Source organism: Petaurus breviceps, unplaced genomic scaffold, assembly GCF_028583685.1.
Source record: "Petaurus breviceps papuanus isolate PSGF00001 unplaced genomic scaffold, PetGlider_PUasm1.0 140, whole genome shotgun sequence".
Lineage (NCBI taxonomy): Eukaryota > Metazoa > Chordata > Mammalia > Diprotodontia > Petauridae > Petaurus > Petaurus breviceps.
The window spans coordinates 15,066,072-15,084,275 of record NW_027185698.1 but is presented as its reverse complement, the minus strand read 5'-3'; the positions used below and the strand labels follow the sequence as shown (position 1 = coordinate 15,084,275).

At 34.2% G+C, this 18,204-nt stretch overlaps 1 protein-coding gene across 3 annotated transcripts in view; it reads left to right on the top strand.

Moving 5' to 3' along the window:
- Positions 1-18,204, top strand: part of STIM2 (stromal interaction molecule 2) — a 179,684-nt gene that overhangs the window by 59,092 nt on the left and 102,388 nt on the right. The window lies entirely within an intron of this gene.

The following is an 18,204-nucleotide window of genomic DNA, read 5'->3' as shown; positions in this document are numbered from 1 at the left end:
ACTGAGGCAAACATTGTTCAGGGACTTGCCCACACAAGTAGTAAGTACCTGAGGCCAGCTTTGAACTCTGGAAGATTAGTATTCCTGACTCCAAGCCTCAGACTCTATCCACTGTGTCATCTAGCTACTCCATATATGTATTAGTTGGTTGTATTGTTGTTCAGTAAACCCTGTTGTCAGTTTTAAGGTGGGTATGGAAATTTCTCTTTGTTGAAATCCCAGAACCTAACATAAGTTATAGCATTTTAAAAATCAGTCTGCAAAGGATAAGCACTTATTAAATGTCTATAACATGCTAGGCAGTATGCTAGGTGCTGAGCATACAAGTACAATGTAATCCTTATAGCCCTTAAAATGTCAAATTGAAATTGCATGCTCTTCCTGCATTTTATTTTCTGCATGTGTGAAAAACAATGGATTATTATTTTTGTAATTTCAGTTGGCTGTTGCTGAATTTCCTTCCAAATAATGAGGGGCAAATTGCTTGTAATTTCTGGAATTATGCTAAAGCAGATTTTTGAAGAACTTGTTCTTTTAGAGATTAGAAATATGACAAAAGGTTTAACCTAGGCAGTATATATTGGTTTAAAGTCAGTTGTAATTTCAGTGTCTCTACACTCTGGTCTTTTGATGATGATGTGTGTGTGAGTTTGTATATGTCTAGATTGTTTAGTCTCAATGATATATAATGCCATTATTTTTTTTTTTTTCAGATGATTTGACTCCTGTAGTTAATTTTTTATTTCACTTTATGAGTTGGTTTGACTTCTACTATTTTAGCTCAGTGCCCAATGCTTAGCACAGTGTCTGGTACATAGTACACACTTAATGCTTATTGTTGCCTCTTTTGTAGGGCCTTCTTTGTAGTTTTATTGTTATTTATTCATTTTTCAGTCTTGTCTGACTCTTTGAGGCCCCATTTGGGATTTTCTTGGCAAAGATACTGGAGGGGTTTGCCGTTTCCTTCTCTAGCTCATTTTACAGATGGGGAACTAATGCGGACAAGGTTAAGTGACTTGCTTAGGGTCATATAGCTAATAGTAATATAATATATATTGTATATACTATATATAGTATATATATAATATGTATACTATATATATAGTATATACATGATATATATATATTCTATATATAGTATATTACATATACTATATATATAACATAGTAAGTGGTTGAGCTCAGATTTGAACTCAGATTTCACTCCTGGCTCTTTATCTATGGTGTCCCTTAGTTGCCCTCCTAGTAGACTAAAAGGAAAATTGATGGGAGAGTATATTGTTAATGCATGTTTTAGTAATCAGTGGTGATAAAATGTTGATTGACTATGGCTTTCACTGATGTCTTTTTCTTTCTTTTTTTACCCCATTATTTTAAAAATTTTCTTCTTTCCCCTTTAATAGTCTTTGAAAAATTTCTAAAAATGGCTTTTATTTTATAATAGTTGGTAAAATATTATATAGTTAGTTATAAAGTAAATTTGTGAGAAAATTGTGTTTTTAAACTTCCATGCGAAGATTCCACCTATGACATATCTATGTCAATATTTGTGTATATTACTGTTTCTTGGGAAAGGTAGTTTATTGTATGTAGGTATTTCATAAACAAGGAAAAATATTTATAAAAATGATATGCCAAAGCAAGGTTATTAGAAAACGCTCTCCGTTTTTAGAAAAGGATTAAATGATAGTGATTTTGTTGAGTTGAAACTCTTGCATATTCATCTGGTTACCCACACATATCTTGTTTTCCTATAATTTTCTTATTTTTGTATATCTCAGTTTATTTCTAGCTTTTGATACTATGAAGAAAAACGTGAGACACAGTTGCAGTAGCACCCATACAGATTTCCACTTTAATTTCAGGAGAATAATACTCTTCCTGCTGTCTCCTATAAACATAGGGATAAATGTTTATTATAATAACATGACAAATTCAATAACTTTACAACAGGAAGTTTCTGACTATACAGTAAGAGCAGTATCCTTTGCTATAATTTAGAGTTATTTTCTCTCAATTAAAGCATAAATATACCAAGATAATTGTGAAGAACTTTTTGGTTGAGGGGTCCCACAGCCTTCATCTGAAAGAGCAAGGTGGAGTGGTTGGGAGTGTTGATTCTATCAAATTAAAAAAAAAAATTGAAACAGTATTTTTGTGGTGTTTTTTGGTATTTTAAGATTTGCATAGGAAGCATGGCTTTAACGTTAGTTAAAATATAACAGTGATGAATAAATCCTTTTACAATACAAACCTTATTTCAGAGCAACAGACAGTACATTTAGAGTACCTTAGAGGCTTTCCACTCTAACCTATATCTGACCTTACACAATATTCTTTTTTTTTTTTTTAAGCAATCAGGATTAAGTAACTTGCTCAAGGTTACATGGCCAGTTTTTTCTGGGTGTGATGCTGAGAATCTGAGCCCAGATTTGATCTCCAGGTCATCCCTACACTGGAGCCGGTGCTCTTACTCGCTGTGCTACCTGGCTGCCCCCTTACACAATATCCTTAATGAGTGGTCATTCAAGTTTTGTTTGAGTAACTAGTGAAGGACTCCACTTCTGAAAGACCTGTGGTTTTACTGGTGTCAGTACACCCTTTACCAGTACAAATTGTTATACTCTTGTTAGTTTTCATTAGATGATTTTGGAGACTTGTGGTATCTGAAATATGGAAGTGTTAGAACCATGGATTGCCTCCATGACGGTGAGGTACCAAAGAAGGAATTTTGTGAAAGTTAGTTGTTCTACATAGAACATCTTTTTTTTTTTAGTATTCGTGTCTGGGTACAGCTTATGGAAGGAAAACGCATATTAAATAACATAACTTGCTATCATTGTGACTAAATGTATTTTACTATCTTTTAGAGCAGTAAGTATAATGAATGTTCATTAATTGTATTTAGGTTATTTTAATTTTATATTTTGTCACTTGAATATTGGGGAAGTAAAGAAGCATTCAGCAGAGTTCTCCCAAATTTCCCTTCAAACAACTCTAAAATTATACCTCAAATAAAATTCTGGAGTGGCAGAAAAAAGTCAAGTGAAGCAATTTTCTAATCTAAGACAATTTTAAGAGTTCTACAGGAAAGGTCTGTCTCACTGAGCAGGTGGTCAGGCATGGAGCTCAGTGCAGAAGATGTAGCATAGGCCAGGGTGCCAGCTGTGAGTCTTGGAGGCAGCTGCCTTGATGATAGCAGAAGCTTCTAGAGCTTTCAGCCAACAGAGTGGGGCTGGGCTGGGTGGAGTTGGTGGTGGGTTTGAACAACTGTTTGGAAGGAGATTGAAATGGTCCCTTAACTGTTACTGGGTTTAAGATGCTGTTGCATTGCCCATACACAGTTCTAGGTAGTGTTCCCAGGGCCAAAATGAGTGATAGCAGTTATGACTACTGCAGGGGGGCAGAGGCTTTGGTTGCTATTCTAGGACTGAGAGGAATGCTTATGGTGACTTATGGAGGAGTAGGGACCCTGATCTCAATTCCAAGGTAGAGAGGAGCATTAGCAGTTGTGGCTGCAGGAATAGTTGGGGACCTGGTCACATTCCTAGGGCCAAGAGGACTGTTAGTACTGGTGGCTATAGAGGAACAAACTCCCTTCTTGGATAAAGACCAGAACATAGGCGAGGAGAGCAGTGATCACGTCTCCTTAGAGCATATCAGCTGGGAAGCACTGTAAGCCTATAGTCTCCCAGAGGTAGCTCTGAAAATAGCAGTATGAAAGACTTGAAACTTGGGGCAGTGCCTCCTACACCCTGGGAGCAGAGCCCAACTTTAACTCAAAGTTCAGAGGCAAGAAATGGGCTGGAAAAACGAGTAAACAACAAAAACAAAAAAATCTGACTGTAACAAGTTATTAGCATGACAGGGAAGATCAAGACACAAACTCAGAAGAAAATAATATCAAAGCAGCTATAAGCAAAGCCTCAAAGAAAAATGTTAATTTGATACAAACTCAACAAGAATTACTGGATGAGTACAAACCAAATAAGAGAAATAGGAGGAAAAGTGGAGAAAAACTAGAATAATGAAAGGAAAGTATAAAAAGAATGACAATAGTTTGATTAAAAAAGGCACAAAAAAACTAATAAAGAAAATAATACATTAAAAAATAGAATTAACCAAATGATAAAAGAAGTGTAAAAATCTATCAAAGAGAAGAATGCCTTGAAAAGCAGAATTGACCAAATGAAAAATGAGGTACAAAAACAAAAATAAAGAAAATAATTCCTTAAAATTAGAATTGGGTAACTAGAATCTAATGACACCATGAGACACCAAGAAACAAGACAAATTTAAAAGTAGAAGAAAAAGGAAAAACAACAGATATGGAAAATAGGCTGAGGAGAGGTAATTTAAGAATTATTGGACTCCCTGGGGCAGGTAGCTGGCACAGTGAATGTGCCTGGAGTCCTGGAGTCAGGAGGACCTGAGTTCAAATCTGTCCTCAGACACTTAACACTTACTAGCTTTGTGATCTTGGGCAAGTCACTTATTCCCAACTGCCCTGCCTTCCCCCCTCTAAAAACAAACAAAAAGAATTATTGGACTCCCTAAAAACCATGATAAAGAAAAAAAAAGCCTAGACTTGATATGTCAAGAAATTATCGAGCAAAACTGCCACAATATCTGAAATCCAGATGGCAAAATAGAAATTGAAATAATTCACTAGTTACCTCCTGAAAGAAATCCCAAAATGAACTCACAGGAATATTGTAACAAAATTCCAGAGTTCTGAGATCAAGGAGAAAATGTCAGAAGTAGCCAGAAAGAAACAATTCAAACATCATGGAGCCATAGTCAGGACCCCCTAAGATTTAACAACTCACATGTTATAAGAGCAGAGGGCTTGGAATATGATATTCTGGAGGGCAAAACAGCTAGTTGTACTGCCAAGAACCACATATCCAGCAAAACCGATCATAATTTTTCAGGAAAAAAGATGGATAGTTAATGAAATGGAGGACTTTTCAAACATTGGTGATGAAAAGAAAAGTTGACTTTCAAATATGAGTTTCACGCGAAGCATAAAAAAGGTAAACCTGAAAGAGAAATCATAAGGGAATCAATAAATTTAAAATGTTTACATTCCTGTATAGGAAATAGTACATGTAATTCTGAAAAACTTTGTCATTATTAGGGCAGTTACGAGTATACATAGAGGTTAGGGGTACGAGTTGACTATAATGGAAAAATGAAATGGACTGAGAGAGGATTGCACTCGGAGAAGGGGGAAGGAGGAGAAAGAAGGGGGAAAATTGTCTCACATAAAAGAGATACAAAAGGAAAAGCTTTTAAAATGGTAGGGAAGATAGTAGGAATGGCAGGCAATGCTTGAACTTTACTTTCATTGGAATTGGCTCAGAGAGGGAATAACACACATACTCAGTTGGGTATAGAAATCTAAGTGGATAAGAAACTCATAAAAGAATGAAAGATTAATGGTAAGAGAATGGAGGGGTCTTATAGAAGGGAAAGGTACATTAAGGGAGGTAGAGGTTAGAAGCAAAACAAGCTTGAGGAGGGACAGGATAAAAAGAAAGCAGGATAAATAGGGAAAAAATAGAATATAAGGAAATACACAGTCATCGTGAATGTGAACAGGATGAGCTCATCCATAAAACAACCATGGATAGCAAAATGGATTAGAAATCATTATCTCAGACAAAGCAAAAGCAAAAATAGACTTAATTTTAAATGGGGAAACTACACATTGAAGTTATATCTAACCCTATGTGTGTTTCCTATTTAAAGGGAAAGTTAAATGAGCTATGGATGAAATAGTAAAACTAATACAATACTAGTGCAGCACCTCAACTTTTACCTCTCATAACTAGAGAAATCTAACCATAAAATAAACAAAAAAAAGAAGTTAAGGAGATGAATAGAATTTTAGAAAAGTTAGATTGGAGAGACCTCTGGAAACAATTGAATGGGAATAGAAAGGAATATACCTTTTCCACAACTGTACATAACACCTTCACAAAAATTGACCTTGTATTAGGCATAAAAACCTCACAACATAGAACAGAAAAGCAGAAATATTAAATGCATCCTTTTCAGACAATAATACAGTAAAATTATATTTATTAAAGGGCTGTCAAAACGTAGATTAAAAGTTAAATAGAAACTAATATAATCCTAAAGAATGTCAGTCAGAGCACAAATCTTAGAATCAGTCACTAATTTCATTAAAGAGAATGACAATGAGACAACATAACAAAATTTATGAGATGGAGCCAAACCAGCACTTATAGGAAAATTTACATCTCTAAATTCTTATATCAGTAAAATAAAAAAAGAGCAGGTCAACAAATTGGCCATGCAACTAAAAGTAATAACTAGGAAAAAGAAAAAAATGAATAATTTCTAATTAAACACCAAATTAGAAATCCTCAAAATCAAAGAGATTAAATTGAAAGTAAGGAAATCTTTGAAATAATAACTAGATCTAGGAGCTGGTTTGTGGAGAAAATCCCCCAAAGAAATAGATAACTCATTGCGTACTTTGACTTCAGAAAAGAAAAGAAAACTAAACTACCAGTATCAAAAATGAAAAGGGTAAATTCACAACCACAAGATGAAATTAATTATTACAAGCTACTTTGTCCAATTATATATGGCCAATAAATCTAATAATCTAAGTGAAATGGATGGATATTTAAAAAAAACATAAATTGACTGGATTAACAGAAGAGGAAATAGAATACTTAACCCTATCTTAGAAAAGGAAATTGAAAGATGAGCTACCTAAGAAAAAAGTCCTAGGGCCAGATGAATTCACAGGTGACTTCTATAAAACATTTAGGGAACAACTAATTCCAGTACAATATAAACTTTTTGGAAAAATAGGCAAAGAAGAATTCCTACCAATATGCTTTTATGACACAACTATGATCATGATACCTAAACCAGGAAGACTTGCCAAAAGAGAGAAAGAAAACTATAGACTAATTTCCCTAGTGAATATTGATATGAAAATTTTCAATAAAATACTAGTAAAGAGATAGTAGCAATATATTACAAAAATCATACACTATGACCAGGTAGGATTTAACATTAGTAATGAAGAGCTGGTTCAATATTAGGACTAGAAAGCATAGGAATAAATGAAGCTTTCCTTAAAATGTTAAGTAACATCTATCTAAAGCCATCAGCAAGTGTTACCTATAATGGGGATATACTAGAAGCCATCCCCATAAGATCAGGGATGAAGCAGGGATGCCCAGTATGACCGCTATTATTCAATATTGTTCTAGAAATGCTAGCCATAGCAATAAGCCAAGAAAGAGAAATTGAAGGAATTGGAATAGACAGTGAGGAAACAAAAGTAGCGCTTTTTGCAGGTGATGTGGTATATACTCAGAGAATCCTAGAGCATCAACTTAAAAACTAGCAGAAAAAACAACTTTAGCAAAGTCGCAGGATATAAAATAAACCCACATAATTCATTAGCATTTCTGTATATTACCAACAAAGTCCAAGCAGAAGAGAGAGAAATTCCATTTAAAATAACTGCAGACAATATAAAACACTCTGGAATTTACCTGCCAGGACAAACCCAAGAACCATATGAATATAATCATGGAATACTTTTCACACAAATATAGGTAGACCCAAACAATTGCATAAATATTAGTTGCTTATGGGTAGGTTGAATCAATATAGTAAAAATGACACACCTAAATTAATTTACTCATGTGGTGCCTTAGCAATCACATTAGCAGATTATTTTGTAGAGCTAGAAAAAAGTAATAAAATTCATTTGGAAGAACAAAAGATCAAGAATATCAAGGGAATTAATAAAAAATGTAAAGGAAGGTAGTATTAGCTATACCAGATCTCAAATTGTATTATAAAGTGGTAGTCACCAAAAACAATGTGGTACTGACTGTGAAACAGTGGTGGATTAGTGGAACAGATTAAAGCACATATTAGTAAATCGCCATACTTATGTACTGTTTGACAAACTTGAAGATGCAAGATTTTGGGACAAGAAGTCAGTATTTGACAAAAATTGCTGGGAAAACTGGAAAGCAGTTTGACCAAAATTAGGTATAGACCAACATCTCACACCACATACTAGGATAAGGTCAAATTGAGTACATGATTTAAACCTAAAAGGTGATATCACTAGTAAATTAGGGGAGTGGGACATATTTTACCTGTCAGATTTATGGATCAGAGAAGAGTTTATGATCAAACAAAAAATTGCATTACGGCCTATAAAATAGATAATTTTGATTATATCAAATTAAAAAAGTTTTGCACAAAACAAAACCAGTGTAACCAAGATTACAACAAGAGCAGGAAACTGAGGGAAAAATTTTACATCAAATTTCTTTGATAAAGGCCTCATTTCTCAAATATATAAAGAACCAGTTCAAATTTAGAATACAAGTCATTCCTCAGTTGACTAATGACCAAAGGAAATTAACAGGCAGTTTTCCGATGAAATTGAAGCTGTCTATAATCAAATGAAAAAATGTTCTAAACCACTGTTGATTAGAAATATACAAATTAAACAACTCTGAGTTATCACCTCACACTTACTAGATTGGTTAAGATGACAAAAAAGGAAAATGACACATTTTGGAGGAGATATAGGAAAATTGGGACATGAATGCACTGTTGGTGGAATTATCAAATTTATCCAACCATTCTGGAGAACAATTTGGAGCTATGCCCAAAAGGCTATTAATTTTATATACTCTTTGATCCAGCAATACCCTTACTAGGTCTATACCCTAAAGAAAAAGGAAAGAAGAACTAGGTCTGTACCCTGAAAAAACAAAAAAGGAAAAGGACCTACGTGTACTAAAACATTTATAGCTACTTTTTGTGGTGACAGAGAATTGGAAATTGTAGGGATGACCATTAATTGGGGAATGGCTAAACAAGTTGTGCTATATGATTATAATGGAATTCTGTTGTGCTGTAAGAAATCATGAGCAGGATGCTTTCAGGAAGCCCTGGGAAGACTTATGAACTGATGCAAAGTGAAATGGGCAGAACCAGAGGTACATTTTACACAGTAACATCAATATTGTAAGATGATCAACTATGAATGAGTTAGCTACTCAGCAATGCAATGATCCAAGACTGTTGTGAAGGGCTTAACGATGAAAATTCTATCCACTTTCAGAGAAAGAACTGATAAGAGTTCTGATTGCAGCATACTTTTAAAAGCTTTCTTTAAATTAGAAGTTGAGGGGATATTCGTCAATTGGAGAATGGTTGATATTGTTGTGTTATGTGATTACGATGGAATACTATTGTACTATAAGAAATGATGAGCAGGATGCTCAGAAAAATTTGGGAAGACTTTCATGGGCTTGATGCAAAGTGACTGTGTACAAAGTAATAGCAGTATTGTAAGATGATCAGCTGTGAATGACATAGCTATTCTCAGCAATACAACGATCTAAGACAACTCTGAAGGACTTAAGATGAAAAATGCTATCCATCGCCAAGGAAAGAACTGATGGTATCTGAATATAGATTGCAGCATACTTTTTTTAAAACTTTCTTTTTTCCTAGAGCTTTTTTTTTTGTTTATGTTTTCTTTCACAACATGACTGTTACGGATATGTTTTGTGTGACTACACAATGTATAACCTATATCAGATTGCTTGCCTTCTCAATGGGGGGAGTGGGGTGGGAAAGGGAGGAAGGGCCAAGTTTTAAAAATAAATATTAAAAATTGTTTTTACATGTAACTGGAGAAAAATAAAATACTAAATAAAAATTTAAAAATAAAATGATGTGTTGGAAAGAAAAAAAACTTTATTCTTGAGGTGTTTTTTGTCTTCATATTTTTCGTAGCATGATATGGAAATATATTTTGCATAACTGCAAACATAAAATTGACATCAAATTGTTTGCCTTTACAAGGAGATAGGAGGGAAGAAAGGGAAGGAATTTGAAACTCAAAATATTAAAAAATTAAAAAAATTTATACGTAATTGAGAAAAAATAAAAAATTAAATGTAAACATAATCTCATTGTGTTTCTTGCTATGTTTATTTTCTTGCTTTTCATGAAGGAAGTCTTTTATATACAGCCGATCTTGGGCTCTCTAGTATCTTTAGGCTTCAGAAATGTCCAGAGAACTCAAAATTAGCTGAGGATAGGGAAATAGCAGTCTTGTCTGGTGGTAAAGAGAAAGTTCCTGAGCATTTAGCTACATGCAAGCATAGCTAACAAGCACCAAAACCTAGATGTTTTGTAACTTCATTCACTTTTACTCTAAATAGCCAGAATTATCTGATTGCTTTTATAAAAGACTAACCATTTCCACTATAATTGCAGGAGAATCAATAGAAAGTAGAAAGAAAAAAAGAACAGAAGGAAAGATTTAGGGAGAAATCGGCTATATAAAAACAAGTAAAAGTGATGGAGACATTGACTTTCCTTGAAGTTGTAAAAGGAGTCAACAGAAAGAAAAAAGCCTGCAAAGAGAAGTTTGGAGGAAGCTAACACTGTATAGTTTGGTGGAGAGACTAGATTTCAGTAAATTCCAAGGAAGAACTAGACTATACTCTGAGTATGGTGAAGGTCAAATAAAAACTGTAGAACATTATACAAATGCATGTATCTTTACAATAACTTACATTTCTTTTAATGCTCTGGTGCTTTTTTGGTTGACAAAATGCTTTTGTAATAACCATTCTTTGAGGAAAGTAGTATGGATTTTATCATGCCAGGGTTACAGATGTGCAAAATGAGGTGCAGAAGAAAGCTTTAATTACAGCTTAACTCTGATCACCCTGCTGCTGCATGTTTGACCAATCTAGAAGCTACAACCAGATTTTCTGACTCCATTGTCTGTACCCTTTCACACTGATTTTCTTTTTTTTTTTAAACATTTTTTGGTCTTTATTAATTTGTTTGTTTACTTTTAGTTTACAAGATTCAGTTCCACAATTCCTTGAGTTTCAAATTTTCTCTCCCTCCCTTCCCTCTTCCCTCCTTCTGCCCCCATGGTAGCATACAATCAAGTAAAGAATCTGCAAATGCTTTCACATTAGACATTGGTCAGGTTATGAAGAAGGATTGTATCAGATGGAATGAACAGTGGGAAAGAGGAAACAAAACTGAAAAAGAAAAAGAGCAGGTAATTTGCTTCTATCTGGATTCAAACTCAGTTCTTTCTCTGGATGTAGATATCTCTCTCCATCATGAGTCTTTTGGGGTTGACTTATAACCCTGCATTGCTGAGAAGAGTCCAGTCTATCAAAGTTGTTCATTACACATACATTGTGACTGTAATTGTGTACAAATTTCTCCTGGTTCTAATCTTCTCACTCAGCATCAGTTCATATAAGCCTCTCGAGGTAAATATGAAGTCCATCTGCTCCTCATTTCTCATAGTACAATAGCATTCCATTACATGCATATGCCACATTTTGTTCAGCCATTCCCCAATGATAGGCACCCCCTTAATATCCAATTCTTTGCCACTACAAAAAGAGCTGCTATAAATATTTTTGTACATATGGGTCTTCCTTGATTTTCATGATTATGAGTGGTCACAGGACAACTTTTCAGTCAGTCTAAGAGTAGCCTGCATACAACCATTTAGAAATAAGCAGCCTTTAAAGGTATTTGAGTTAATTGCTTCATTTTCATTAACCCTAGTTTCCTCAACTTTAAAACTAGGATATTGGAATAAATAGTCTCTGAGATTCTTTCCAGCTCTAAATTATTATCTTATACTTCTTTTATAAAGTAATTATAGATCCCACCTTGGGTAACTAAAAACACAACAAAACAGAACTGTTTACCTTATCTACCATTTTAAATTCATTTATGCCAACTAGATCATAGTAATGTTTAGAATATTAAATGAATTTATAGAAAAGAGTCTCACCAGAGAGTTGGTGATCATAGTGACACTGTAGCGGATTTGCAATACTATTAAAAGTTATAAAATTTTTTATGTTCCTTCTTTGTGAAGTAAAAAAAAATCTCTTATCACGTTGAGAAGAGTTTTTAAAAAAGATGAACTGGTAATGTAAAGAGCATTAATATCCTTTGTGAACTATAATGAATCTGTAAACTTCAGAGTGAAGTTACAAACCTGGGATAGCTAGGTGTCATAGTGGATGATGCAGTGTTACATCTGAAGTGAGGAAGGCGTGAATTCAAATACAGCCACAGACATACATAAACCTCAGTGAGATAAATCATGGGCAGTCGGTCACCTAACCTCCATTTCCCTCAGTTTCCTCAACTATAAAATGTAGTTAACAACAGCATCTACCTTCCAGAATTGTTGTGAGGAGCAAAGGAGGTGATATTTTTAAACCACTTAGCACAGAGTAGGCACAATACAAATGCTAGCTACTATATCATCACCATCACAAAGCTGAAATCATTGACACGGTGAGTCGATACTCCTTTTCTTTTCTTTTTGCTTTTTGGAGGGGGGAAGATAGGGCAATTGGGGTTAAGTGACTTGCCCAAGGTCACATGGCTAGTTTTTGTGTTAAGTGTCTGAGACTGGGTTTGAACTCAGGACCTCCTGACTCCAGGGCCGGGCTCTATTCACTGCGCCACTGCGCCACATAGCCCACCTTTTTACTTTTTTACTCTATCCACAGTAGAAATCTTGTTCATTATTTCAGCAATAGACAATATTGTAAGTGATGGTGAGAAGTTCAAAGGCCATTGATAACAAAGAACTGTAAGGGTTTTTGGATATCAAGAAAGTCATTTTGGGGAAGGCTGCTTCAGCTTTTAGTTTGTTACACAGCCTTGGCCTTCCTGCTGCTGTACTTGCTTAATTTCATCCTTATGGGAAACTGGCAAATGACAAAAATATCAAACTAAGATCTGGCACTTAAAATGCTATGTAATAATAGAACGTTGGGTTGGGAGTCATAGAATCTTAGTTTAAATTTTGATAGGTACTTACTACCTGTCCAACTTTGGGAAAGTCACTCAGTCTTTCTGACATTGGTTTCTGTTTTGTAAAATCTAATATCCCATTAATTTTAAATCCTTTTTTGGGTTAAAAATTTTTTTGATGATGCATTTTATTTTTATATGATATTTTTCAGCAGCTACAAATACCCCACCCATCCTCCACTGGATAAATTATATTCTCTGAAAACCTTTAAACAAAATGACTTAAAATCATTGTGATTGATAACAAATGTCACATTTCAGTTTTGAAGTTTACTTACTGTTTCTGTGGCAGATTTCTAAAACAATGAAAACAAAATTTCAAGGTTACTAAGTTTGTTAAAAATATATTTTCTTGTAGTTTTATTATGAATTTGATAAACATCACATGAACATTTCCATATATAAAGAACAGAAAAAGATGATTTTATGTCACTGGCAATCTCACATATATGTGTGTATACACATATACATATATTACATGTTAAATATAACTATTTCCAGCACAGCTCTGCTCATCTGTATCCCTGTCTGAACCTCCTTTTGCTGTCTTTTGTGTATTTTTTGTTTTGTTGATGTTTTTTGCTTTTTTTCTTTGAAAACTATTCTGTTATTATCCCCCTTTGCCTCCCCCCACATCCCCAGTAATTAGTGTAGTCAGGCAAAACAAGTACATACTTTGCCTTGTCTGCAAAAACAAGCCTCATTCTTTATCTAGTCCTTCTCTCAAGAATAATCTTTAGCTTTTTGGAGCAGTCATGAATTATTGCATGAATGACTGTTCTTATACCACAGATAATAGAACAGTTTTACAGTTATTTGGGATTAGAATGTAGTCTGTCTATAAGTTGTTCTTCTGTTCTCTTCACTCTCTGCTAGGATATACAAGTCACATGATTGTGGATTTAGATCCAGAAGGTACCCTAGAGACAACCTAGTCTATTTCATTCAACAAAAGAGGGAACTTCAGTCCATGGAGGTTTTCGGATGTGTCCAAAGATATACAGCAAGTGTCAAAGGGAAGATTTGAATTTAGGGTCTCTGACTTGAATTAGTACTCTTTGTCTTGTGCTTTTCCTTCCAGGTTTTTGTAAATATACCCCCTTTTACAACATCATTTTATTTTGCTATATTTATTGCACCCTAGTTTGTTTAGCTGTTCTCCATTTGATGTGTGCCAACTTTTGTTTCTAGTTCTTTGCTACTACAGAAGTGCTCCTTTTAATATTTTGTACATGTTCTTTCTCTTTGATCTCTGGGAGAATATGCCTGATAGTGATATCTCCGTCAAACAGTTTGACTGTTTAGTGACTTTAATGACTTAAGTGTTCTCTTTCCCTCTTTCCTAAGAACATCCTGTAACATTAATAAAGCCAACTAATATAGAAACTATATCTAGTTTACTGTATAATATATTTTTATAACTTAGATACATTTTGTTTTTATATCACAATCATTTCTATATATTAAACACTAGCCCCTTCTCCAACTAGTCAGAGAAAACCAGTTAAAGGAGACCAGATGATGAAGTAACCATATCTGGCAATATGTACAACACTCTGCAAATGTAGTATCCAAACCTCACTCTGAAGAAGAGAGGTTCTTTATATATTCCCTAGTCATTGTAATTGCTTAGCATTTGGTTTCATGTTAGTGCTACTTTCAATTACATTATTGTACTAATTTTGTATGTTGTTCTTTTGGCTCTGCTTACTTCATTCTATTATCAGTTCACACAAATCTTCCAAGTTTTTCTGAACTCTTCTTATTCATTATTATGACACAGTCATGTTGCATTGTATTCATATATTGCAGTGTGTTCAGTGTCTCCATACAGTAGGAGTCTACAATGTTTCCAGTTTTTTTTTCCTACGATTAAACTATTGTTAGAAATATTTCAGTAAAGATGGAGCTTTTTTGTTTGTTATCAATTTGTGATATGAGCCCTGTAGTGGGATCTCAGGGTCAGAAGATAATGAATGTTGTTGTGACTTTGCTCACATAATTCCAAATTGTTTTCCAGAATTGTTGGACCAATTCACAACTTCACCAAGTGTTCTTGTGTGCCTGTCTTCCTGCAGCCTCTCCAACATTGACTATTTCCATCTTTTGCCTTTGCCAATTTGCTGGGTATGAGTTGTTTTCATTTGCATTTCTCTTATCATTAGTGATTTGAATGAACTTTCATGTAGTTGTTGATAGGTTGCCATTCTTTTAAAAGCTAGCTTTTCTTAAATTTGGTCACTGTGTAATATCATGCAGAAAGATTTTCATAAAAAAAGAAAATGGAAGAATTTGATTTCTTTGGGTTTCAGTTATCTTAAAGTTATTTAATAATTAGCTGATTGATGCTGGTTACATCATTAGTTGCTATATTTCTTATTGTAATATAGCCAAGAGATCTGCTTCCAGATAGAAAAATTGGTATTTTTAATTGAGCATGAAGTCTTACCCTTAGATACCCTTAGCTAACATTCTTCCTAGAAATTATGTAAAGTATATATGTGTATACACACGTAGACTTTTTTCTAATAAAAGGATATTGTTTTAACTTTTCTAAGAAATAGAAGTAAAATACAAAAGTCCTAGTGAATACTTGTTACTGGCAGTTAAATGATAGAACTTAATCATATTCTAATGATATATGTTATTTATTTTACTTTTTTCTTTATTACAGAGTGCTATTAATGACTCGATCTTTGTTCCCCATCATCCCACTATATTTCATTTCATTAGCTTGTGATGGAATTTTGTTTTTCTCTTTGGTTAGGCCTAGTTCGAAAATGAAACCTGATGAGTTTATTATGATAGGATCATAGGACTACAAAAGACTTGCTAATTTTATCTAGACTGTTCTTGGCAGAACTGTTGGAGTTTGACCTCTTTTTAAAGGTATCTTGAGTTGGAGAATGCAAAGTTTACCTTGGTATAACCTGTTCAGTGTCTAAACAGTTATACTACTTTAATTTTCTTTGTAGCTCAGAATGCATAGAGATGTAAGGTAAAGGAAACAAAATTATCTGTTTCACTTATGATAGATTAAGTTAATAAATGAGAAACAGCACCTGTATAGGAATCAGTAATAGTGATTTAATCTTTGAAAATACTTAGATTGAAATCAGAGAAGATATACCATAAGGGAATCTGATATATAGACATGGCTGTGTTTAGCAGAATGTTCAGAGAAAGTACCAAATTGCAGTGGAAAAAAAAAATGAAATCTCATTTGAGAGACTTGCTTTTTTGAAGTTGGCATGAAATGGCTTTTTCTTATTTAAGAATTTTAAGAATGCTTAAGTGTTTAGATTTTTGCTTATTTCATTACTCTTAAAACTTGTAATAAAATATAAAGATTGAAGAGTGGTAGCTCTTACTTATTTTCACTGTACTAATGTTTTCCCCTCCAAGTACACTAGTTTGAACAGCAACTACTACCAAAGCCTGTTTTATTTCCTGGTATCAACATTGAACAGCTTTTGCATTTTGAAAGTATTATAGAAGCAGATTGGTTCATGTCATAGTTAACACATTGCTTGCATTTTTCAGGTTTACATTACACAGTGATTTCATAAACCTAAAATAGAAATTTGAACAAATGTGGCCCAATTCAGTAAATAATTCCTTAAATTGCAGAAAGATGAAAGATTCCAAAGGTAAAAATAATGCTTTAAAAATTCTTTTTGTAATTCAGGAAACAGTGAATTTCTGTATTATGGGACAATCTGTAACAACTCAATTCAACAAAAAGTTATTAAGCATTATTCTGTGCAGAATTCTACACTGACACTGGAGGATACACAAGCAAACAAATAGTTAAAGTCCCAGTCATCATCCACAAATGTTCTGCTTTCAAGATCAGGAACTTAGAAAATTCCTTCGTATGATTATAATTTTCTATCAGTTCTGTCTTTCTATACCTTATTCCTGTCTAAATCTCTAGTTCTCTCCTTAGTTAATAGTCTACACTGTTCTCTACTGTCAGATCCCTTGTGAGATCCCAACCCTAGATCATTCCTCCTCTTTGGCTGCTCTTTTTATATTCATGCCTAGTTGAATAAAGCAGGAGGAAGCCATGCAACCATGTTGTTGTCTGTTGTCTTCTTCCATTCCCCTCATCTTATGAACCCTTAATGTCATCTGTCCTTTTTTCCATTATTTGAAGAGTTTGCTTTTCTCTTTGCCAAAGCCAACCCCTCTGCATGTGCCTTTAATCTCATCTCATCCCTTCTTTTTCTGCAGATTATTCTTACTATCATTCCTTCTCCCTAATCATCAGTCTCATTCTATTCACTGGCTCCTTACTTGCTTCCTAAAAACATGTCCAGGTCTTCTTCAGCCTTAAAAAAAAATCCATATTAGATCCTATATCCTATCAAATTATTATGTTTGTTTCTTCTCTTTCTCAGCTAATTTTTTTTCCTCTCATTTTCTTCTAAACTTTCTTCTGACTTCATTATTGAACTGAAACTGCTTTTTCCAAAGTTACTAGTGATTTCTTTCAAGATCTAATAGCCTTTTCTCATTCTTCTTTCCTTTTTTTTGCCCCCCTTTTTTTTTTTGGAGGGCAATTGGAGTTAAGTAACTTGCCTAAGGTTACACGGCTATTTTTTTTTTTTCTTGTGTGTGTGTGGGTATTAAGTGTCTGAGGCTGTAACTGAACTTGGGTCCTCCTGACTCCGGGGCCAGCGCTTTACTCACTATGCCACCTAGCCACACCCATTCCTCATTCTTTTTGACCTTTTTTGCAGTCGTTGACACTATTGATCACCCTCTCCTTTAGGATACTTTGGGTTTGTGTGATTCTGCTTTCTTGGTTTTCCATTGGTTCTCCTTCTTAGGCTTCTTTGTTAGATCATTATCTGTTTCATGCTCTCCACTGTAGGTGTACACTAAGGCTCTCTGTCCTTGGCTCTGTTATCTTCTATCCTTCTATTTTATCATTTGGTCATCTCATCAGCTCTTATGGATTGAATTATCATCTCCATGACAGTGATTCCATAACTGTATAACTATAGCTATCTGTCTCCCTTTTCAATGTATTGTCTTTCTCCTGAGCTTCAGATGTACAGCATCATCAATTGCTTATTGGGCATTTTGAAATGGATATTCCACAGGCATCTCAAATTTAACCTGTTCAAAGCAGAACTTGTTTTTTCCCTTCAAACTCATCTTTCTTCCAAATTTTCCTATTTGTTAGAAAGTATAACTATCAGTCACTCAGGTTCATGACTTTGGTGTCATCTTCAACTCATTCTTCTTCTTCAACTTACCTCTCTGATAAGTTGCTGTGTCTTG